Source organism: Sus scrofa, chromosome X, assembly GCF_000003025.6.
Source record: "Sus scrofa isolate TJ Tabasco breed Duroc chromosome X, Sscrofa11.1, whole genome shotgun sequence".
Classification (NCBI taxonomy): domain Eukaryota; kingdom Metazoa; phylum Chordata; class Mammalia; order Artiodactyla; family Suidae; genus Sus; species Sus scrofa.
Genome location: NC_010461.5, coordinates 4980170 through 5005889, shown reverse-complemented (window position 1 = coordinate 5005889; position 25720 = coordinate 4980170). Strand labels below are relative to the sequence as shown.

Genomic DNA, 25720 nt, shown 5'->3' with positions numbered 1-25720 from the left:
TTTAGCACTCTATAATTTTTTTTTCTTTTTCAGGCTGCACCCATGGCATATGGATGTTCCCAGGCTAGGGATGGAATGAGAGCTGAAGCTGCCAGCCTACACCACAGCCATAGCAACGCCAGATCCGAGACGCATCTGCGACCTACACCACCACCCATGGCAACGCTGGATCCCTAACCCACTGAGCAAGGCCACGGACTGAACCTGATCCTCACGGATACTAGTTGGGTTCATTACTGCAGAGCCACGATTATAGAGGGGAACTCCAGCCCTCTAAAATTTTTAACTGCCTATAAATGATTTGATTCTTGCCCTAACTCTGAACAGCACAGGCATTCCAGTAAGAGGCCCCTCTGAGTCACAGAGGAGGAAGATAGAGCAAAGGGGAATAGGATCCAGGCCATGGAGTGGAGCTCCAGAAAGCTGGGACAAGAATCCAGAGGGTCACACCCAAGCCATCCCCGCAGCACTCCTTAGAAAAGCAGCTTGGAGCCAGAACTGCACCTAAGCCACCATCTGCTATGGGGACTCAGGACATGAATGAACATCTGAGAATACTATTTTCTACATCAATAATGACAGCAGCAGCTAACAATTCCCTAACACTTGCCATATGCCGTGAACGGTTCCATGGGGCTTTCATTTCATGGGTCGGATCCTCCCAGCAATCCCACATGAAGATGTACTATCATTATCCCCATTGTGCAGATGAGAAGATGGAGGCACAGAGAGGTTAAGAAACTTGTCTGAGGTACACAGCAAATAAGATATAAAGACATGTTGCCCCAAAGTTTGTGCTCATTACTGGTCCACTATGTCTCCTCCTTTAAATCCACAACAGAATTGGTGAAGGGCTAAAACAGGTAAGAAATTTTGAGAGTTAACATAAGTATGTAGACATTTCTGCCTTCCTTAAAAGGTAAGCAATCCAATGTGAATGTTTTGACATAATTATGTCCATGCCGTCACCTACATCTGTATCTATTCTTCCAGGCACATAGCATCACATATATCAGAATTTATATAAACGTAAAATGTAAATGTCTAATATCCTGTTACTTTAGATAACACAAATTCAGAATGCTTTGTGAAAGCAGTCTTTGCTTAAGGAAAGAATCAAACTTCCAAAGCAAACAAATAAAGCAGCTCTTTTAATGAGAGAAAATCAAAGATTAGTCAGGTCATCACATTTCAAGCAGTGAAACTCAAACATCCCTCTGCTTTTTTGTTTGTTTGTTTTTAGGGCTGCATTTGCAGCATATGGAAGTTCCCAGAGCAAGGATCAAATCAGAGCTGTAGCTGCTGGCCTACGTCACAGCCACAGCAATGCCAGATCAAGCTGCACCTGTGACCTATGCTGTAGCTTGCAGCAGCTTGGGATCCTTAACCCACCGAACAAGGCCAGGGATCAAACCCACATCTTCATGGATACTAGTCGGGTTCTTAACCCACTGAGCCACAACAGGAACTCCAAAACATCCTCTGACTTTTGCCCTATAAACGTCCATCAGGAAGGCTCCAGAATCCCAGTTCCCTTCCTAGTGAGCATTTATTTCCTTCCCACCCTAGCATACACACACTCAACTTGCTATCTGTAATTAATCATTTGCATCTGCTCCTCAAGATAGAGAGGGACTTATCACCAAATTGTCTCATGCAAATTTAAAATAAAAAAACACTTTTCCTGTTCGGAGGGCATTGAACGCTATGCATCACACAGCATGTCAAAGGCTTGCCATTTTCCACATGCTCCCCTGAGAGTCAGTTTTGTCACTCATTTTGTCCCTTTTACCAAGCAGAGGATTTCAGTTCTATCCACTCCTCCACCCCTCCCCCCGCTCTCTTTGGCTCACTGTTTCTTCCTAGTGTAACACAGTGGACATAGTCTATTGTGTTACTTTCAGGTGTTCTCCCTTGTGATTTGACATTGGCATACATTATAAAATGATCACCACAACAAGTCTAATCACGATTTGTCCCCAAATTTTTACAATATTGTGACTATGTTCCTTACACTGTAAGTGACATTTCCATGACTTACATAACTGGAACTCTGTACCTCTTAATCCTCTGTCACCCCTTCACCCATTCCCCCACACCCCCGGCACCACTGATTTGTTCTCTATGAGTTTGTTCTCGTGTTGTTTTGTTTGTTTGATTTGCTTTTTTTTTTTAGGACCACGCCTGTGGCACATGGAAGCTCCCAGGATAAGGTGGAATCAGAGCTGCAGCTGTCAGCCTGTGCAACAGCGACAGCAACACCAAATCTGAACTGCATGCACCTGCACCTATACCACGGCTCATGGCAACACCAGATCCTTAACCCACTGAGCGAGGCCAGGGATCAAACCTGCATCCTTGTGGATCCCAGTTGGGTTTGTTACCACTGAGCCACAATGGAAACTCCCGTTTGTTTTGTTTTTAGATTCTACATATCAATGAGATCATGAGGTATTTGTCTTTCTCTGACTTATTTCACTTAACATAATACCCTCTACATCCTTCCATGTTGTAAAAAAGCAAGATTTCATAAAGTTTTGCTATACAAAATTAATACACAAAAGTCTTTTGTTTCTCCACACCCTAACAATGAACTATCAGAAAGAGAAATTAATAAAACAGTCCCACTTATAACTGTATCAAAAAGAATTAAGAGGAGTTCCCGTTGTGGCTCAGTGGTTAATGAATCTGACTAGGAACCATGAGGTTGCAGGTTCAATCCCTGACCTTGCTCAGTGGGTTAAGGATCCGGTGTTGCCGTGAGCTGTGGTGCAGGTCACAGACGTAGCTCGGATCTGGCATTGCTGTGGCTCTGGTGCAGGCAGGCGGCTACAGCTCCGATTAGACCCCTATCCTGGGAACCTCCATATGCCGTGTGTGTGGCCATAGGAAAAAAGGCAAAAAGACAAAAAAAAAAAAAAAAAAGGAATAACGAACCTAGGAATAAATCTAACCAAGGAGGGAAAAGAAGTGTACTCAGAAAACTGTAAAACACTGAAAAAGAAACTGAGGATAACACATAAAAATAGAAAGATATACCATGCTTATGAATTGAAAGAATTAATAAGATTAAAATGACCTTAATGCCCAAGGCAATCTACAGATTCAAAGCAGTCCCTATCAAAATACCAACTGGGACAAATAATTCTGAAACTGAGATGGAAACACAAAAGACCCCATATAGCCAAAACAGTCTTGAAAAAGAACAAAGATGGAGGAATCAGGCTTCCTGGTTTCAGACTATACTACAAAGCTATAGTTATCCAAACAGTATGGTACTGACATAAAAACAGACACACAAATCAATGGAACAGAATCGATAGCCCAGAAATAAACCCACACCTATGCTCAATTAATCATTGATGAAGGAGGCAAGAATATACAACAGGGAAAAAGTGTTTTCAATAAATGGTGCTCAGAAAACTGGACAGTCACATGCAAAAGAATCAAACTGTACTACTTTCTCCCACCACATACAAAAATAAACAAAATGCATTAAAGACTTAAATTTAAGGCCTGAAACTATCAAACTACTGGGGGAAGAAAACCACTCAGTATGCAGCATTTTGGGGATAAGTCTCCTCAGGCAAGGGAAACAAAAGCAAAAATAAACAAATGGGACTACATCAAACTAAAAGACTTTTGCACAGTAAAGGAAACCATCAACAAAACAAAAAGGCAGCCTACTGAGTGGGAATGGTTATTTGCAAATGATATATCCAATTTTGATATCCAAAATATACAAAGAATTCATACAATTCAACATCAAAAAACCCCCCAAACAATCTGATTTTTAAAATGGGCAGAGAAGCTGAATAGACATTTTTCCAAAGAAGGCATACAGATGGACAATAGACACATGAAAAGATGCTCAACATCACTAATCATCAGGGAAGCACAAATCAAAACCACAATGAGATAACACCTCACTCCTATGAGAGTGGCCATGATCAAAAAGACAAGTAAATATTGGTAAGGACGTGGAGGAACAGGAACCCTTGCGCACTATTGGTGGGAATGTCAATTGGTGCAGCCACATGGAAAAAAAATATGGAGGCTCTGCAAAAGAATTAAAAACAGAACTGCCATATGAGCCAGCAATTTTCACTTCTGGGTATATACCTAAATGAAATGAAAACATTACTTCAAAAAGATACATGCATGCCAATGTTCCCTGCGGTGTTATTTACAATAGCCAACACATGGAACCAACCCAAGTGTCCACCGATGGATACATGGACAATGATGTGGTTCACTCTTGACTTTAGCTTAGCATTGCTGTTCTAGGTAACCTGAACTCCTTACAAAGATGATGCAATGTCTGGGTACAGGGGAATGTGCTGTACACAGAAATGCCCCTCCACCACAAAACCGAATGGTCTGACTGTCCATTATTTGGTGTCAATCAAAGTTTAGAACCCCTGGGAATACTAGCCCCTAGCTGAGCCCAGGCACAGACACAAGGAGTCTGCAGTATTCGAGGCTCAATGACAGCTTCATGACTCAAGCATCACCTGTATCTTCAGGGACAAATAACCACCATAGCATTTCAGGTTTCAAAAGAACATCTTATAGGGGGAAAATTCCACGAGAAGATATTGTGAAATCCACTTTTGGTTCTTACAGGAACTTCCATTGTTTGACATTTGAGTTTTCCTTGCATTTCAAGGTGAGGGACTTGTACCCATTTCACAGAGGTGCATGTCAGTGCTGTGGAGATCATAGAGTGTTTGACACATTATGAATGACACTTTCATTTGAGAACTAACTATTCTGATGTAACATTTTACACTAAAGGTACCACAGGCTACAAGTAAATTCCATTAGGAAAAATACGAACATATTTTCTCTGAAGCTTTTAATATCTGCTTGTTAGGGGTTTAGTTATTACTCAGTTTTTTTTTTTTTTTTTCCTGAGCCTTCCAGGAAAAAATACCATGGAATGTATTTTATAAGGAATCTTATTCTAGGTCCTGAGGCTTTAAAAGATCATCTTTTAATTTTTTCCTTGTGTACTTTCATAATTTTATGATAGCTTTATTGTTTTTTCCCCTGACGAATGCGCTTCAAGAAAATTAAGGAAGGGCAATTTTGGTCTCTCTGTGAGTCATCCTGATGGCCTTTAACCCCCACGGCACCAGAAATAACAGAAATGACATTTAAATGAATGTGACTAAGCAAAGCTCCTTTTTCAGCACAAAGAGATTAACTTTCGATGTCCATTATTCAGTTCTCAGTCATGTTTTTTAATGTCTGGAATTTTTAATTTAATACCATTAAATGTCTGGTATTCAAAATACCACCTCAGGACCCAACCCTCCCCCACTCCCTGCCAAAGAAAGCAAAGTAGCAGCATTAAGGGAAAAAAAATGAAGCACCAGCTTGAATTGCACCAGCAGCACTGAGATAGGAGAACCCTCTGATGAACACGAGAGAAAGGTTATCATTAGCCCACTTAAGCCTCCGCCTGCCCTCTGAACCAAAAGATGCTGAAAGGATACATCTTCTGTCTTTGTACCACCCGAAGCCTTGTGGGCAGCTGGGGAACCCCAGCTGGCAGCACAGGATGGAAGTCAACCCTTGAGAAGCCCTTGCTTCATTCCCAAGGAGGGTTCTTTACAAGAGACGAGACAAGAGGCAGAGCCTCAGAAGCAGAAACACCAAACTCAGCCACATGATCAGAGTGGAAGTGGCCGTTCTCTGGGGGGCTTGCTCTACTGGAACTGGTCATCACAGGACACAGTACCACCAGAGTACCACTTTTGATCACAGCCACCTTCAGGGAGTCCTCATGAAAGTAACTATGGGGGACCAGGGTCCCCTTCAGAGTGGGTTGTGTGAAAAGAAGCATGGTTCTTCCTGGCCCTTCAAGAGGCTCATCCCAATATGGTGTTTCTAAGAAGTCCTAGGGAGTGAGGGGTTTTTTTGTTTGTTTGTTTTGCTTTTTTAATTTCTATCCTACTGCATGAACTAAAGCAAAGTGAGTTTAAAGAGAACATGAAGGTTAAACAACACTTCAAATTACATCAGGACAGTAAAATTGCTTGCTATATGAAATCTTTCAAATACTCTGCTCTGAACGAGGCATCGCAGAGATGGAACAATACTCAGTGGTGCACTGATGAGAGTGGAGGGGAACCTGGGCAGAAGACACGACACTTGGACAAAATGGGAAACCCAAGAACAGAGCTGTTCTGGTGATTCCTGGCTGTGTCACAAGCGCCCCCCGAAAACAGGCTCAGAACAATGACATCTAGTCTGTTCCTGAGTATAGGCCACCCAAGCTGATCCAGGTCGCCGGGCTTAGCAAGACAGCTCCCCTGCAATCCTGTCCTGAGTCAAGGTCAGACATGGCTGGGACAAGGCCCTCTGCAGGGTCTCTCCCTCTCACTTTTGGTAAGCTTGTCTGGAATGGCTCAGACAGCTGGCAGCTAGAATAGCTGGGACTCCTCTACCAGTTCACACCACCATTCCAGATGGTAGGAGCGTCAGGAATTCCTGGGCTTATTTTAAAATCATCCTATTCTACTTTTGGGTAACGAACGTGTTTACATTCCTCTCAAATGCTATAGAAACTTATCCCTTCTCAACATGCTGCAACGGTCTTGGAGCAGGCTCCTGACAACTAAATATAGGACATTTTGACCCCAAGACTGGTAAAACAGAGAAAAACTACCTACTCACTCTGAAACCCACACAACCCACATACCCTGGGGACACTCAAAAGGATAACAACTACAGAAAATCCCATTCAAATGGAGGGTCATTGAGTTCCCTTGTGGTACAGGGACTAAAGGATCCAGCATTGTCACTGCAGCAGTTCTGTGGGCTACTCTGGCACGGGTTCAATCCCTGTCCCCTCCAAGAATTTCAAAATGCTGGGGGTGCACCCTCCCCCCCAAAAAAACCAAAATGGAGGCACAGTGGAAGCATTAGCCATCACTGCTCCATAGCATTTCTGAAATCCAACTCATCACATATCTTTGTTCCTTGACAGAGGCTTGAGGTCAGGGGATGGTTTCACTATGGCTCAGGGATCTGCCTTCTGAGCTTTTGCGTCCTCCTCTCTATCAGTTTTTCTCTTCTTATAAAAAAGCCCAGGTTCAAATGGGATACTTTTCTCAGTCTGCACGTCCAGTATCCAAAGACCTTTCATTCTGAACTGCCCCTGTCTTTTTTATTCTGAGCTGGTGGTGCTTCCATTAACAGGAGTCCTTTAAAATATGATCAGATTTCTACGCATCTTACTGGAGCTCACTCTTTTTTTTTTTTTTTTTTTTGGCTTTTCAGGACCACACTCACAGCTTATGGAGGGTCCCAGGCTGGGGTCAAATCGGAGGTATAGCTGCTGGATTATGCCACAGCCACAGCCATGAGGGATCCAAGCTGTGTCCTCGACCTACACCACAGCTCACGGCAATGACAGATCCTTAACCCACTGAGCAAGGCCAGAGATTGAACTTGCATCCTCATGGATACCAGTCAGATTCATTTCTACTGAGCCATGATGGGAACTCTGGAGTTCACGCTTTTAAACAAAAGCCTCACCCCCAGAGCTCATCACTGTAGACCCTTCTGTATCTTGGGTTTCCTGTGGAATCAGGTCGACATCTGAAAGATTCTTCGCAGCTCTGTTATTTAGTGAAAGAGGTCTGTGGGCATGCCCTTCAGATTATTAGACGGATTTGATACTTTCTATCAGGAACCACCATCAATCTCTCTGAGATATTCACAAAAGGACTTAAGTTGACCAGGCGTCCCTTTTGAGACAATGTTTTCCTGACAACATCCAAGATTTGATCTTTATCTAGATGATATTTTTAAAATTTAGGGTCACGTGCCATCTGGGAATCCTCAGAGTGAGAGTTTTTCCTTTGATGCATCAATATCTGGATCTTTTGACGTGGAAATATTCGTTCCTTGGCTCCTCTCTTTAATTTCATCCGAGGCAGATGTGAGGAGGCACAGTGATGCTGTGACTGGGCATCTCTTTAGTTATTTCTCAGTTCAGTACAGATACTTCCTAGTTACCACGTGACTTCAGGTGAGCCTGTTGCTCAATTATCTCACCGCTTTCTTTGCATTTCCAGTAGCATTTTTTCATAATTTCCTTCGACCTTCTGACAATAAAACTCCTTCAAGGATTTTCAGGTTGCACTAGCAATCTCTTTAAGGACCTTCTGATTTCTGTCCCTGATCCTAACGCCATCATTCAGGTTTTGTTATGACACTAGCCACGCTGAAACCTAGTGACTTAAGACACAGACACTGACTTTGCCCACAGGTGCACAGTTTGGGTCTGGCTCATGGTAAAAGGGTTTTCTCTGCTCACTGTCACACCAGCTGGAGTGGCTTGACTGACGCATCCTTTCCATGATGATTTTTCTCATAGGTGAGGCTGGAAAGACAGTGCTGGCTGGCATTCGGTCTGGGGACCCTTGCTTCCCTTTCACACATGTGTCTCCACGTGACCTGCATTTCCTCACAATGTGGTGGTTTGTTTCCCAGAAAGAACCAAGCTGGAGCCACACTGCATTTTATGTCTTAGACTCAGAGGTCTCACAGTGTCACCTCCATTGTCCTTTATTCACCAACACAGATGGGGAAGGGGTAGGGTTCTGGAAGCATAGCTGGGACTAGAAACACAGTTGGGGCTTTTTTGGAAAGTAGTCTCCCACAATAGCAATTAACATGCAATTTAACATTAACACGTAGAGAGCAGAAGTCTTGTGCTCCTCTTGCTGCTCTGTCTCCTCAGAATGGAATGATAACTTCCTCTTGCTTTTACCCATTATAATTTAATACCCAAGGTCACACTCGTCCTTAGAAGCAATTCTCTGTGTTGCAGCATATAAAGCCTGATGATTACTTTGTTCAGACTTTCTTCCCAGGGTTCTGTTTAGAAGACGGTGATGATGAAGGGCACTTTTGCAAAATTTGAAAGGTGGGTCTCTGCAGAAACTTCTGGGGCTGGCTGACAAAGACAGGATCTTTTCCCATGGTTTTAGACCATCTTCTAAGACTTGCTCCCTTGCTGCAGGAAGCTGAGAACATGGATGGCTTCTCTCTCATCTCTCTACTTTCACAAAGCCACCTGCCTGACTTCAGTCCCCAAGGCCCCCAGCACTGTGTATGTCTCTCTAATCCCTGCATGCAAACTGTTTACTCTAAATCGTAGGGTGGCTTTGGCTCCCCTGACTATGTGACTTGGGCAGCGGCTGGTGCTGGACTGTCTCTGTTCCACATGGTATCAGCTAAAGGAGGTCAACTGAGGGCTTTTCCTTCATAATGACTCACGGTACCAAGTTATGTGTTGGTTGAGACCTGGGGCTCAGCTGGTGGAAAACCTGGGGACCTTGATTCTTCTCCACATGGGGCTCCTCACAGGCCCTGGGCTTCCTAACAACATGGCAGGCTTCCAAATCCAAGAGTCCTAAAAGGTCACCCCAATGTCTCTGAAGGGCCATCTCAGTAAGCATGGAAAATTATGGTGTGAGTATGCATCTTATACACACACATATATATACTTATATATCATATGTATATACAATCTATCTAGATACACATATGGGTAGGTATCAACAGTGGGATGCATATATATAAATATACATACATATACACACACACACACACACCTATCTAGATACATATCTAGGTATGTATCAACAGTGGGGTACACGAGTATACTTTTTTTTTTTTTTGCAGAGCAAAATATATAGAAAAAAATTTTCCACTAGCAAAAAAGATTCACTTGGAAATACACTTACTTAACAAGCAAAAAGAGCCTTTGAAAACTGTGAAGAACCTATGTGAGGAAAATCACTCTGAGCCTCTAGGTACACATTCAACCATGCTTTGAATGAATGAATGAAAAAGTCGTCTGCTATGTTTGTTCTTGTTCCTGTCCTGCCTCTGGACTGATCAGGTCTCCTCTCACCTGAACAGCTAGGGGGAACTGTGCAGAACTTTGTTTCTCAATGTGTGACTCAGCATGTGTGCTCAAGATGTGCTAAATTAAAAAAATAAAAAACAGAAAGAACACACACTTTGGTGTTGCCTTTCCTGAAGAGGTGGGCAAAGAGGTGCCCACGGTTGATGTCAGGAGCTGCAGACACAGCACGGTGGCCAGCCTGCAGCGCGCCACAGCCAACCTACGTGGGGTTCTAACTATGACTCGCCTACCTTCCATGGATTGTTAGGAGCAAGATTTTCTTCGACTGGGAGCCTGGGGCAATTTAATGGTCCCCCTCCCACAGACAGCTAAAAGAACACATCCTCTGGAGGAATAAACCCAACATCTGGCAGAGGAGGGAAAAGCCTTTAATCACAATGAAGAGCTAATACATAAACTAAATAAACAGCTGAGATGATCTTAGTATGAAGCTACATTTGGGGTGATTACTGTGAGTAATCTGGGGACTTGGACAACTCTCACAGTCATAAACATAATACTAACAAATAATCATTAAAATCTTTCCCCGCCCATGCATGTGCACCCTGACTTTATATACTGCATCTGGATTCAACTTCCAGACCATGACATCAGGGCAAATACATCACAATCTGCAGAGAAAATACCAGCGTGTGTTGCTCCAGAGAAAATACGTTCATGCTGAAAGCAGAGCTCGTGGTGCAGAGTTGTAATTGTTATTTCAATTGTAAGAAATATGTAAGCTGTCAGGAAAACAGGATTTACTGACGCTCCATGGGGTCGCTGGATACAAAAAAAATTCAGCAGTTATCTATCTTCTCCTTGTGGGAGACAAAACCAAGAGACGATTTCATGACCCCCCCCTTTTTTTTTTGCTTTTTGAGCCGTAGTCAGATGCGTTATCCATTGCGTCACTGGCCCGCCCCCCTTTTTTTTTTTTTTCTGCTTTTTGAATGTGACCTCTTATCTCTAGGAGTCTTCTTTCTCTCAGGCACAAATGCCTGCATTGCAAGCCTGTCAGTAAGTGGTACAGAGAAAGGAACCAATCTATTCATGTAGCATAATATCCCAGGCGATGACCCAATTCCCAGAGGAGGCGCCTAAACGAGAAAAAGCCAAGTCCATCATAGGGTGACTTATGTGCCCAACACGGATTGGCAGCCTCACTCTAGACCTCTCAACAACACTTCCACTCATCAAAGGCTCCATTACCTCCCCCTCTTCACATTCCTTCCTGTAGTCCTTTTCATCATCTTCTGCTTCTGGAGTCAAGCAGACAGATCCTAGGTCTTCATCATTCATCTCTAAAAAGAAAGTATGCTTAGACATTGGGGACTCACCCTATGATGGACCTGGCTTTTCCTCATTTAGGCGCCTGCTCTGTTCACCCCAGAGGCTATTTTCAAAGTAGGCTACTCTCTTTAAACTCTCCAGCTCTATGTCTTGTCTCTGTGAATACAAAGAATGACCCAACATGGATGTGGTTCTCACTGAAGCCAAGTGCCACACTAAGCACATGTGATACATTTACACATCCAACCGTTATTCCAACCAGAGGAAGCACTGGTACCACTCCACTCGCTGGCTAAAGGGAAGCAGAGAGAGGTTACGTTTCCAAGCCCAGGATGAGCAGAGCTGAAGGGAGCTGAAGCCCTGAGAATGTCCAGTGAGGGCGCCTCCTACTGTTAGTGACATCTCTTCCTAACTTCCCTCCTGCCTCCACGGAGCAGAAGCCCCACCTCTAACCTAAGGCCCGTTCTTCCACCACGGCTGCAGGTACATCCCATCAACCTGTCTTGGGGACTTGGTGCCTCATCCTGTCTCCCCACTCCAGCCCCTTTCTATGAGTACCCACACTCGAATACTTTCCATCACAAAAAGTCTTCCTTCAACCTGTTTTTGCCAACATCCACCAGCCATGTCTCTCCTCTTCTTGAGGGTCAAATTTCCCAAAAGACGTGTCTGCATTCTCCATGCCTCCCTCCTCACATGAGGTTCGCCTCTAAACTGACTGTCACATACCATGCCACCAGTGTTGTATGGCCACGCCACCACTGCCCAAGGCCACACAACCACTGCCCCACGGCCATACCACCACTGTCCAATGGCCATGCCACCACTCTCCAACGACCATGCCACCACTGTCCTAAAGCCACACAACCACTGCCCCACAGCCATACCACCACTGTCCAACAGCCACGCCACCACTGTTCCATGGCCATGCCACCACTGTCCCAAGGCCACACACCACTGCCCACGCCATACCACCACTGTCCAATGGCCATGCCACCACTCTCCAACGGCCATGCCACCACTGTCTTAAAGCCACACAACCACTGCCCCACAGCCATACCACCACTGTCCAACAGCCATGCTACCACTGTTCCATGGCCATGCCACCACTGCCCCACGGCCATACCACCACTGTCCAATGGCCATGCCACCACTCTCCAACGGCCATGCCACCACTGTCCTAAAGCCACACAACCACTGCCCCACAGCCATACCACCACTGTCCAACAGCCATGCCACCACTGTTCCATGGCCATGCCACCACTGTCCCAAGGCCACACAACCACTGCCCCACGGCCATACCACCACTGTCCAACAGCCACGCCACCACTGTTCCATGGCCATGCCACCGCTGTCCCAAGGCTATGGGCACTACTGTTGCAAGGCCATACCTACCACCGTCCAGGAGCCATGTCACCACTGTCTCACGGCCACACCACCACTGTTCCATGGCCACACCACCATTGTCCCAAGGCTATGCGCACTACTGTCGCAAGGCCATGCCCACCACTGTCCCAGGGCCATGGCACCACCGTCCCAGGGCCATGGCACCACCGCCCCCACAGCCACGCCACCCCTCAGCCAACATGACACTTCCTTCTAAGGTCCCCACTGCCCTTCTAACTCTGTGACCCAGCAAACTTGCTCTTGGCCTTTTTTTACTTGACCTTCTGGGGTATCTGACCTGAATGTCTAGGTTTCCCCCTTTGGCTTTTATGACACCACAATATCTTGATTTTCCATGTGTCCAGCTTGGTTTTTTGTTTGTTTGTTTTTCATTTTTTTTTTCTTCAGCCTCTTTTGTGAAATTTGTTGCCAGTTCTTTTCCTTTTGGCTCTCACATCTTCACCCTCCACTCCTCCCTGGTCTGCATCATGGTTTTTTAACCTCTGTCCACTGACCTCCTGGGTTGGTTATTCCTTCTTATGGGGGGGAGCTATCCTGGGCACTGTGGGGTGTTTAGCAGCACCCCTGGTCTCCACCCACCAGACGCTGGTGGAAGGTAGCACCCCTTCCTCTAATTGAAGGAATGTCTGATGAGATGCCTACATCTCAGCATGTTACCCTTGATCTGCTTACAAAAACCTCCATCTCTGCAGCCTCCCTGAGGCTCGGCACTGGATAGCCCTTCAGCCTGCACGCCCTCCTCCTTAAGCTACCTCCAACTCCTTTCCCTCACGGAGTTTCCTCCTCCAAATCTTGGCTTATCCAGGAATCTTCACAGGGCAAGCTTCTGTTAGACCAAATGTGGGATGCCTGGCACATATCACCTGCACACACTACCTGTTCACCCACCAGCTCCCTACCTAGGTTGTAAGATCCAGGTCTGCATGCCAGTCATTTGATCACTGTTTAGTTTTTAGATCCCAGTATAAATATAGCCCAGGAGATAATCAAGTAATAAATTTAATAAACTGAATTTTAATTAAAAATGTATGAATAAGCCACCTGGGCAATAATGTATTTCAGCATCCAGGGACCATTTCATCACACTCTCATCTACACTGTTGCAGTTTAAAACTTTGGAGTAGAATTTGATGGCTATATTGTTACTAGTATTTCTGCTCCTTTTTTTTTTTTCTCCTTTTTTAGGGCCACACCCACAGCATATGGAAGTTTCTGGGATAGGGGTTGAATCAGAGCTGCAGCTGTTGGCCTCCACCACAGCCACAGCCACACCAGATCTGAGCTGCATCTGCAACCTACACCACAGCATGTGGCAATGCTGGATCCTGAACCCACTGGGTGAGGCCAGGGATCGAACTCACATCCTCATGGATACTAGGCAGGTTCTTAACCCACTGAACGACCATGGAAACGCTGTTCCTCCTTCTAAGGGACACAGAAGTAAAGGGAATGGGGCGGGATGGATGCCAGGGAGTAGCATTCACTGTGTGTTCACTTTATGTCAAGCTCTTTCTGCACCATCTCATTCAATGCCACAGCAGCCCTGGGAAGCAGACAGCAATTTAGCAGTGAGGCATCTGAGGCTGTCAGATAATAATTTACGCTGCGTGGCTGGTAAGCACGTATATTTATTATCTCGCGGTTTCAACAGGTCCTCGAGGAGCTTGGGCACAGGAAGTGTCATCCCAGCCTAGTCACAGGTCCTGCCCCAATTCAAGGTGACAGGACTTTATAGGGCATGGGCAGGAGGGGGTGGGAATCTGCCTATTGTGTCAATAATCTGAAAAGGCATGAGATTTCCTCTCAAAAGAGCTGGGTCCAAATCCCAGACCCTTTGGGGGTAATAAGTTCTTCACCCGTGAATCTCTGTAATTTGTAGTAATTTGTGCTAATTTGGTACCGAGTAATAGACAACTCATAAATTATGCTACATTTGTACAAAAACACTGCAGTCTGCCTGCAGAACACAGAAAGAAATTCTCCCCTTTTTTTTTTTTCCTTTGTCCTCATTCCCAACAACCACAACACTTTGTACAGGACTGTTAATTCTCCCCATGAAGAAAGAAAAAGCCCTCAAACGTGGCCTGCCAGGAAATCTCGCTTTGCCAGCCGCAATGTCCTTTTCTATAAATATTATACAGTTAAGACTAGATCCAACTGCATTTCTGCGCAGCTAAGTAATTTCCCATCTTGTGGAAGGGCTTTGCAAATGGCCAGTGCTTTACAACAAAAGACCTGAACGAAAACACAGCTGCACCCCACAGAGTCTGGTCAGATGGCCCCAAAGTGTACAAAGCGGTGCCATGCAGGTGGGCTCCTGGTGCAGATTTACGGCGCAGAGCTGGCGTGACATCAGACGTAGGTCACAGACAATCACACAGGGCTCTGCTGGCCACGGTTAGGCTGAGTCGCACGCAGGTCTGGATACACAGGGGTCCCTTTCCTGGAAAGAAGAGGGAACCAGTCCCAACTGGAGGGCTGCCTTGCCAACAAAACCCTGCAGCTTCAGAAGACAAAAAGCCAGTCTTCCTCCACTCCAGGCTTTCCTGTCCTCGGCACTACTGACATCTGGGGCTGGATAATTCTCTGGTTCTAGGCTGTCCTGTGCACTGCAGGATGCTTAGTGGTACCCCTAGCCTCTGCCCACTCAGCCAGCACATCCCCGCTCCTGGCAATCAAAAGTGTCTCTTCACACTGTCCCCACAGGGGGTCTGAGTCACTCCCAGTGGAGAACCTGCGCTCTAGGCAAAGATTCATTCTGTTCTCAGTGTCTGGGGGACAGTCAAACAATCTAGTGTGTATGTATAGCATGTGTGTATAGTATGTAGAGTAGGCATGCATGCATGCATGCATGTATGTATAGTATTACATGCATATGTGTGTATAGTATGTATGTTAGTACATATGTACATAGACTATGGATGTCTGCATGTACACTATGTATGTACAGTATGTATGTCTATAGTATTACAATGTTACATATATATGTATGCATAGTATGTATACCTGTATTACAGTATATGCATGTGTATGTATTGTATGTATGTATAGTATATACAGTATTATGTACATATGCATGTATGTAGAGTGTGTAAGTATATATAGTATGTATATATGTATGGTGTGTATGTATAGTATAGTAGGTAGGTATGCATTGTATGTATCTATGTACAGTATGCATGCATGTTTAGTATGTAGCATAATGTATATATGTATGTAGAGTATGTCTGTATTACAGTATGTTTGTATTGTATGTATAGTATGTACAGTATTATCTATATATGTATGAATCATATGTATGTATATATAAGCATATAGTATGTTTGTATAGTGTAGTATGTGTGTATGCATAGTATGTATGCATGTATAGCATTATGCATATGTGTATGTATAGTATGTGTGTATCGTGTGTATGTATATACGTGTAGTATGTATAGTGTAGTATGTATGTATGCATAGTATGTATGGATATATAGTAAGCATGCATGTAGAGTGTGTGTGTGTATATAGAATATGTATATACATATGCATAGTATGTATATATGTATAGTACATATGTATATACGTATACTATGTATGGTGCAGTAGGTGGGTGGCATAGTATGCCTGTATATACAGTATTATGCACATGTGAATGTATAGTATGTGTGTGTATAGAGTATGTATGTATATATAGTATGCTGGTATATTGTAGTAGGTATGTATGCATCATATGTATGCAAAGTATTGTGTATATATGTATGTATGTATATACAGTATGGATGTCTGCAAGTACAGTATGAATGTACGTACATAGCATGTATGATCACACAAGCTAACAAAGGTGAGGCTGTGAGCTATGGTGCTGGGATTCCCAAAGACAAGTGTTTCCAACATCCACTACGCCTCAAGGTGCCTTTTCCAACTGCAGGCATAACTTTGTGGAAACAGTGCCAGAAAGTAAGCATGGCAACCTGTTTTAAAGGGGCAGCACAGCTGTGGATTATGTAAGGATGAACCTCCCATACCTAAGAATGGGCTGACTGCTCAAAATATACCATTCTCTGGAGCACCCTTCAAGGAGTCTATTTTAAGATAGATGAACTAACTGCTTTAAAGAATAGCAGACTGTGTGTCTATAAAAAGGATTATTCTTTTGAATCAGATAATCAGCTGCTGACTAGAGAGCTTGAGTTCAGATTTCTCTGTGCTCTGTTTCCATAAGCCTGTACCTCAATAAGAATAATAAAGACAGATTGTTAGGAGATTAGTCTTGCTCCTTGGGACACCAGGATCTTATTTTATTATGTTCAATGTTTACATAATTACAAAAGTCTTTGTTTCCTTTGCTTGCTTGAGCAAAGTAGTCCTTCACTACTTTTTAAATATTCCTGTGAACATCTTTCATTTAATTTTGACAAAATGCAAAGCAGTTTGCTTTATCATAAATCACAGTCAAAAATATTCAAAGCAAGAAACAAAAGCAACATTAAAATCATTTTTTGAATGACTTGTTTCAGGTAAAATAATCATTAGTCCAAATTTACCATTTTTGAATAGAATACACTTTCCGCTCCCTGAAGGGACTATCCCTAAAACAAATACATTTCTTCTGAATTTTATTCCCACATCAATGCACGGAAATTGCATGTATGTTAGGATGTATTAAAATATTTTCATTTTAGAGTCTTTACTTAAAAGGAGACGATGAATCCCGTAGATGTGGATTTTATTTTAATAGAAATTTCTTCTTAAACCAAAGTAGCCTGATGCTGTTTCTGGACTGAGAGTTCATTTTATGAAGAGGGAGTGGGAAAATCTTTCTACAGCACAGTCAAGAGCATGATGGGCAGGAACTTGGGTGCTGAATGATTTTTCTACTCATGAAGTTAGATGTGCCAGCATCAGCCGGTATTTAGAAAGAGATGGAGAGAGGGGGAGAGGGACAGAGGGAAAAGAGGAGAGGGGAAGAGAGGGAGAGTTAAAGATAGTCAGTACCCTTTTATTTCAAATACAGTAGCTTGTTCACTGATGAGTGATGTCTATCTAGAGTCTAGAACTTTCAGAATAACCATGTGCCCTGCGTTAATTATTTTAGACCCTTTTAACCACTGACCCACTCAACTTGGCCATGAGCAGTTGCTGGCCTCTTGCCCCTAGAGGAAGGAGGAAGCTTGGTCTCCTGCCTGGGAACTTCACTAAAACGGGACCTGGTACAACAAAAGCCAGCTTTGGACCAGTCATAGCCGAGCCAGGGGCAGCATCTTCCAGGCAGCCTGTGGCAGTGGAGGCGAAGCACCGCTTTCCGCTCCTGGGAACTCTGAGGAGCACTTTGCTTCCAAGATGACTCCAGTGAACACCGCAGGCCTATTTATAACAGCCAAGACATGGAAGCAACCGAAGGACCCATCGACAGATGAATAGATAAAGAAGATGTGGTGCCTATATAAATAGAATGCTGCTCAGCCATAAAAAAAAAAAAGGAAACAATGCCCTTTGCAGAACATGGATGCAACTGGAGATTATCATACTGAGGGAAATAAGCCAGAGAAAGACACCTATCATATGATATCACTTCTATGCAGACTCTAAGAAAAACGATACGGAAGAACTTATAAAATAGAAACTCACAGATTTTGAAATCAAACCTATGGTTACCAATGGGGAAAGTAGGGGGAGAGGGATAATTGAGGATGTAAGATTAACATATACACACGAATATATATAAAATATGTACGTAGCAAGTGTCCTCTAATTCTGTAATCACCTCTGTGGGGGAAGAAAGACACAGACAAAGAATGGATATATATCTATAACTGACTCACTCTGCTGTATACCTGAAACTAGTGGAACGGTGCAAGTCAACTACACGCTAATAAATTTATTAAAGGAAGGAAGGAAGGAGGGAGGGAGGGAGAAGGAAACAACCTCTGGCCAGATGCCGTGACCTCCTGGACAGGACTTGACCAGGAAACACCAGTCACAGAAACAACCAGCTCCCCCCCAAGCTCTGATCCCAGGCCTTGGGCTGCATGCCAGCCAGCTTCTCCCACGTTCAGGAGCAGAGAGGCTGGCACAGGCCTTCCAGACCAACACCATTCATTCCATGACTGCTTACGATTGTTTCTGATGTCGCCGACGTTATGTAACAAGGCACCTGATGTAATTGTAAATAGCGATGCTGAGGTGCTCAGTAACCAGCCCTAGCATCAGGGTTCCTGCCTGGGGGCCTTCCTAGGGAAAATCACCCTGACTGTGATTTCTTGTGAAAAGCCCTTCACGTTTACTTAACTTCTCCTGGGGTGTAGCATGGGGATTACTTACACACACACACACACCAACTGGACTGTCATTTTTTTAAAAAAGAAGATTATACAAAATATAGGATGTCCTCTCTCCATCATAACGACATAGCCCTAAGATTCAAGTGGAAATTCCCTATTTCTACAAACTGATGACTTAAACAGCAATCAGAAATTAGAAGTTGCTGAACACTTGGAAAACACGATTCCACTTCTTTAAATTTATTTTACACATGTGCCACCCATGTGCATTCTGGTTTTCCTATGGCTACACTGGTTGAATGGCTGGAAATAACATATACACCGTGGTTAGATTCATTAGGACGTAATTGAAAAGCATTGTGATTTTTCAGCTATAAAAACCAAAGGATAGGAATAAACCTACATAGAGAGACAAAAGCCTATACTCTAAAAACTATAAGACACTGGTGAAAGAAATAAAAGATGACACAAATAGATGGAAAGACATACCATGCTCTTGGATTGGAAGAGTCAATATTATCAAAATGACTATACTACCCAAGGCAGTCTACAGATTCAATGCAATCTCCATCGAATTACCTAGGACATTTCTCACAGAATTTGAATAAAATATTTTAAAGTTTGTTTGGAAGTACAAAAGACCCAGAATAGCCAAAGACATCCTGAAAAAGAAAAATGGAGCTGGAGGAATCAGGCTCCTGGACTTCAGACTCTACTACAAAGCAACAGTCATCAAAACCGTATGGTCCTGGCACAAAGGCAGAAATCCAGATCAGTAGAACAGGATAGAAAGCCCAGAATTAAACCACACACCCACAGCCAACTCATCTATGACAAAGGAGACAAGAATATACAATGGAGAAAAGACAGTCTGTTCAATACGTGGTGCTGGGAAAACTGGACAACCCCATGGAAAAGAATGAAATTACAGCATTCCCTAACACCATATACAAAAATAAACTCAAAATGAATGAAAGACCTAGATATAAGACCAGACACTATAAAACTCTTAGAGGAAAACATAGGCCAAACACTCTCTGACATAAACGACAGCAACATCTTCTCAGATCCACTCCTTTACTGTAATGACAGTAAAAACAAAAATTAAAGTGGGATTTAATTAAACTTAAAAGTTTCTGCACAGCAAAGGAAACCCTAAACAAAATGAAAAGACAACCTACAGAACAGGAGAAAATCTTTGCAAAGGAATTGATTGACATGGGATTAATCTCCAAAATTTATAAATACCTCCTATCACTCAATACCAAAAAAACAAAACAACCCCATCAATAAACGGGCAGAGGATCTATACAGACAGTTCTCCAAAGAAGACATACGGATGGCCAAAGAACACATGAAAAGATGTTCAACATCACTCATCATTAGAGAAATGCAAATCAAAACCACAATGAGGTACCACCTTACACCAGCCAGAATGGCCATCATCCAAAAGTCTACAAACAATAAGTGCTGGAGAGGGTGTGGAGAAAAAGGAACCCTAGTACACTGTTGGTGGGAATGTACATTGGTGCAACCGCTGTGGAAAACAGTGTGGAGATTTCTCAGAAAACTAAAAAGAGAACTCCCATTTGATCCAGCAATCCCACTCCTGGACATCTATCCAAAGAAAACTATGATTCGAAAAGACACACGTACTCCGATGTTCATTGCAGCACTATTTGCAATAGCCAAGACATGGAAACAACCTAAATGTCCATCGACAGAGGAGTGGATAAAGAGGATGTGATACAAATACACAATGGAATATTACCCAGCCATTAAAAGGAATGAAAAAGCGGCATTTTTAGCAACATGGTTGAACTTAGAAATTACCATGCTGAGTGAAGTCCATCAGACAATGAGACACCAACATCAAAAGCTTTCACTGACATGTAGAATCTGAACAAAGGACACAATGAGTTTCTTGGCAGAACAGAAACTGACTCACAGAATTTGAAAAACTTGTGGTTTCCAAAGGAGACAGTTTAGGGGGGTGGGGGGATGCGCTGGGGATGTGGGATAGAAATCCTATAAAATTGGATGGTGATCATCATTGTACAACTATAAATGTAATAAATTCATTGAGTAATAAAAAATAAATTAAAAAAAACAAAGGAATAATTTGGTTGTGATGACTGTTGTACAGCTATAAAGGTAATAAAATTCATTGAGTAATTAAAAAAAACCCAAGGAATAGCTAAAGAGAATGATGGAAGGAGGATGGGCAAAGTATTTTAAGGGAAAAGCATCTCTGAACAGCACACACTGCAGGGCACAGGCAGCAGCAACAAACACAGAGATGGAAGCATCTTTGCTTTTCAGTTTCTACCTTTTAACCCTCTTGAACTCCCCCCACCCCTTTTTTTAACAATGTCTGTGTTACAATGTTTTCAGGTTTCTTTTTAATCTATTACAGATTACAGGTGTGGTTTTTCCTTCTGCATTAATTTTAGGAGATTAAACAAAACAGAGACTTTTTCCTCAAGACACCTACCATTGTGTTTGGTGCACGTATGAAAAGAGTTTAACATAACATTTAAATAGTTAATCCAAGACTAATGGTTGTGTTCACGACAGAAAGAGGAGAGAGGACAGGAGGGAGGTATCAGTTCATCTAAGTCGAGGGAAAAGTGGAGGAGTTGAGACCCTACATTGGGTGAAATTCCAGGTGACAATTTAGTCAAGGTGACCTAAGGAAGCATCTAAAAAAGAAGTACTGTTTTCCTAAAAAAGAAGTAGATTTTCCTCAGAGTAAATCTTCGGGACAAGGGACATACAGTCCTTTTCTAATAAGATGAAATGGACTGAGAGGGTTTTATCCATAGCCCACAATTCTCCCAGTCTGGAACACGCCTTTGAACCTGTGGAAATAACCTGCTGGCACCTCTGAAATAAGTCAGCCACATGTATGCCCACCACACTTCCCCAATACTGGCATCTGTACAACCGCCACCTACCCTAACCCCGACCCTAACCCTATGAAGCGATGCAGGCGAAGAAGCTGGGGCACAGGAAAAACAGGTTTTTCTCACACGCACAAGGCTGAAGTTCAGGATCCCCTCGAGGGCTGCAGCCGCTCCCCTCAACTCTCTAAGACCCCGAGTTCTCTCGAGTTCTTGGTACAGGGATCCAATGACAGTAGCTTAATCAGGTAGAATTACAATAGCCTACAGAAGCAGTGTCCCTTAGAAGACACAAGAAAAACAAAACCCAAATGAGGCCACCAGGCAGGTTAAAGGAAACTGACTCCCTAATAGTTTGTTCTCACACAGCCCCGGGCTGTGTGTGAAACTGTGAAAATGAAGAAGGCAGGATAAAGAAGCTTCTGTTTCACCTGCCTCCCTCCGTGCTCAGAGACTTCAACCAAAGCTCACAAAGGAGCCCATGTTTCCATCTGTGTCCGCGGAGGACGCACCCTGCCTCCAAAGTAAACACAGGCACGAGAGTTACCTGCTGATGGAGGTAGGTGCTTAACGTGGAGCAGATGTGTTTACCTCTCCCTCGCTCTGGTGGATACCTGGAGGAGTCTGAACGCTCGCTCTTTAATAAGGAACATCAAATGCCTCAATAGGCAACAGGGATTTTCTCTCCCATTTACGGAGGCAGATAAATCACCTTGAAAGGAACTGGGCTCAGGTACCTCATTATTTCTAATTTGTTTGCTGGGAGAGAGAAACCACGGCCGTCAAAACAGACATTTCATCCATTTCTGCCCAGGATGGAAGGTTCACAATTTAGAGTGTTCGCCACGTCTTGAGCCTTCAGGGTGCTTTTGTGTTAAAATCTATGTTCCCTCCAGACTGAGGTCCCTGGTGGGAAGGGGGGGGCCGGTTCTCACTAGAAGTCAGGGGCATTGTTTTTCTCATGTTCCCAATCTCCCTTTGACTTTTCAATTTTTTTCCTTGCACATTTAGGAAATGCTGACAACATCATTAGTGCAGATATACAGTTTAAACAGTCCCAATTCTCTTTTTGGTATTTGATTGTATTTAGTTTTCGACATCAACCAATACTGACATAGCATAACAAGAGTAAAAATGTTTCTCGGAGTTCCCAAGATGGTGCAGTGGAAACAAATCCAACTAGGAACCATGAGGTTTCGGGTTTGATCCCTGGCCTCGATCAGTGGGTTAAGGACCAGTGTTGCTGTGAGCTGTGGTGTAGGTTGCAGACACAGCTCGGATCCCGCATGCTATGGCTGTGGTGTAGGTCAGCAGCTGTAGCTCCAGTTGGAGCCCTAGCCTGGGAATCTCCATATGCCTAGGGTGGCAGCCCTAAAAAGCAAAAGAAAAAAAAAAAGAAAGAAAGAAAGAATGAATACAAATGCTTCTCTAAATGAATGATTCTCAAAATGTGGTCCCTGCGGTAGCAGCAAAGGTATCACCTGGGGGGACCATTTGCAAATTTCCTGCTTGATTATTTTTTTTATTATTATTTATTGCTTTTTACAGCTGCACCTGTAGCATATGTAAGTTCCCAGGCTAAGGGCTGAATGTGAGCTGTAGCTGCCAGCATACACCACAGCCAGACCAACACAGGATCTGAGCCTCATCTGCAACCTATACCACAGCTCACGGCAATGCCCGATCCTTAACCCACTGAGTGAGGCCAGGGATCAAACCTGGGACCTCACAGATACTAGTCAGATTCGTTTCCGCTCCTTCTCATGGATACAAGTTGGGTTCATGACCACTGAACCACAATGGGAACTCCCTGCTACGTGATTCTCATGTACAACATTTATCAGGAGTGTCAACATTCTTTAACAAAGAACCCTCCACGGTAATATATTTTCAGTGATATAGTGTCATTTCTATATTTCTATTTACATTTCATAGTTAAACTCATTTTGTATTTCTAAGGTCACTTGAGTGACCTTACTCATTAGTGACCTCATCACTAAGGTCACTTGAGTGGCCTCCTTGGAAGCAGTGATGTGCTTGTGGTCATCTAATCACATGGACGTGCGTGCGAGAGGCTCTACAACGTTCCATTATCTGAAGGTGTCTCTGAAGAACTCACGACATGGGTCAACAGCTAGAAAGACTCGCACTGCCTCAGGAAAAGGAGCCCGTGCGTGGGGACAGTGGGGATGAAGCCATGCTAAATGCTGGGCTTCGCGATGAGGGGAGCTCCCAAGGGCTGCCTGTGTCACCCAGGACACGTGGCCTGCGAAACAGGTGTCATAACCCCGGCCATAAAGCTGGTGCTTCCTCCTCGGCGGCTGCCTCATCCATCAACAGAACTGCGCTTGTGTTATTTCCGGCTCAATGTGACAGCTCTTTTTGGCATCCCCTTAGCTGTTCTGCAGGAAGATGACTTTGCTGTCCATAGTCTGACTTACAGGTATAAGGATAAAGCAGTGTAGCCAGAATGGTAACTGAGCCCTGCGGAGGTCCCCCAGGGTCAGACCACGAGAGGTCAGTGGTAGCCGGGGCACAGGACCAGGGAGGGGACCATGGCAAGAAGGTCCCCCTCCAGGGGGACTGGGTCAGTATTTTTCCATGCCTACCTTGCTCAGGTCTGCTCTTCCCAGTACAGTTCAGCCAGGAATGGGGCTCCAGTCACAGGCGGTCTCTGTTCCGGGGTGTCGCTTCTGATATATCATCCACCAGCACCTTCACCTCCACCATCTACCAATGAAGAGAGAGAAAGTACAGTTTATAGTGGACGTCTGAAAAACCACCCAGAGGATGACAACAGTTCATAAAGAGTAAAGTGAATTCAAAGGATGAAACTCAGGATGCCTGTAGGCACGCTGAATTCCACAGGTGAAACTCGTGAATAGTTTATACTTAAACTATAAAGTAACATCATTTAAGAGTTAACCATGCCTGTGTGCTAGAGAGAGGGTGTGTTGTGGTAAGAGGAAATAACAGCCGATGCATAGCTCCCGAGGAGCAGTTCACTTTCCTTGACAGCTTGTTTGGAGGCTCTAAGAGAGGAGCAGAGCTACTCGTGTACCCTTCACCAAAGAACGGTCCTCCTCTATTGGGGAGGATCGTCCCCTTCGACCAAGTGTGTGGCTTCGGGGAGAACACACATGGAGCAGTGAGGGAGAAAGGGGACACCTGCCAGCCAGCCAGATCAACCAACTCAACCCTGGCGATCAGTGGGGTGGCAGGTGTCACATCCAGGAGGAGTTCGGTTTCTGTCTGCATGCATGCAATAGGCTCAAGGAAGCTGCATCTCCTGCTTTCAACTGAAAAGGGGCTAGTTTTGCTTCTTTGGCTTTGACAGCAACCCCCCAGCCCTGGAAGGGCTTCCTGGTGAGGTGGGTCCAAACCAGTCCTTCTTCCACTTGCTGTTTCAGCACCCTCGCCTCATGCAACCTTGCCCTGCCCTCAAGTCAGAGCAAACCCGTTAAAATCGCAGCCAACCCCTATTTCGTCTCTGCTCAGAAGCCCCGAATGCCTTCTTGGCTATTTCCATGTGAATAAAAGGGCATCAGCCAGGCATGGTCTGGCCCCGCATGCCTCTCACCTGGCTCTGAGGCGCTCCCTGAACCCCTCCACTCTGGCTCCCTGCCTTGACTTCCTGGGAACCTCCCCAGGTCTCAGCGCCACACGTCCCCCTCTGGCCAGCCTGCTGTTCTTTCCAAAGCTCTCCTCACGACCAGATCCACCACCTCTCTGCTGTTCCCGCCCCTGTAATGAAACATCTAGAACAAGGCTTTGCTGGGGAGCATGGAGAACATGACCAGGCTTGTGCAAGGTTCCCAGTAAAGACATGCATCACGAGGGTGTCCATGGAGACGCATCCCAGCATCCAGGAACACTCAGCAGAAATGCCCCACAACCATCCTCCCATCCCTGGCATGTTTGGT

General features: G+C 44.3%; 1 long non-coding RNA gene across 7 annotated transcripts in view; it reads right to left on the bottom strand.

Moving 5' to 3' along the window:
- LOC102166211 overlaps positions 1–25720 on the bottom strand; it is a 597641-nt gene that overhangs the window by 215325 nt on the left and 356596 nt on the right. For all 7 annotated transcript variants that reach the window (XR_002340800.1, XR_001302517.2, XR_002340799.1 and 4 more), the window contains one exon: positions 24407–24527. This is a non-coding gene — a long non-coding RNA (uncharacterized LOC102166211). The remainder of the gene's footprint in view (positions 1–24406; positions 24528–25720) is intronic.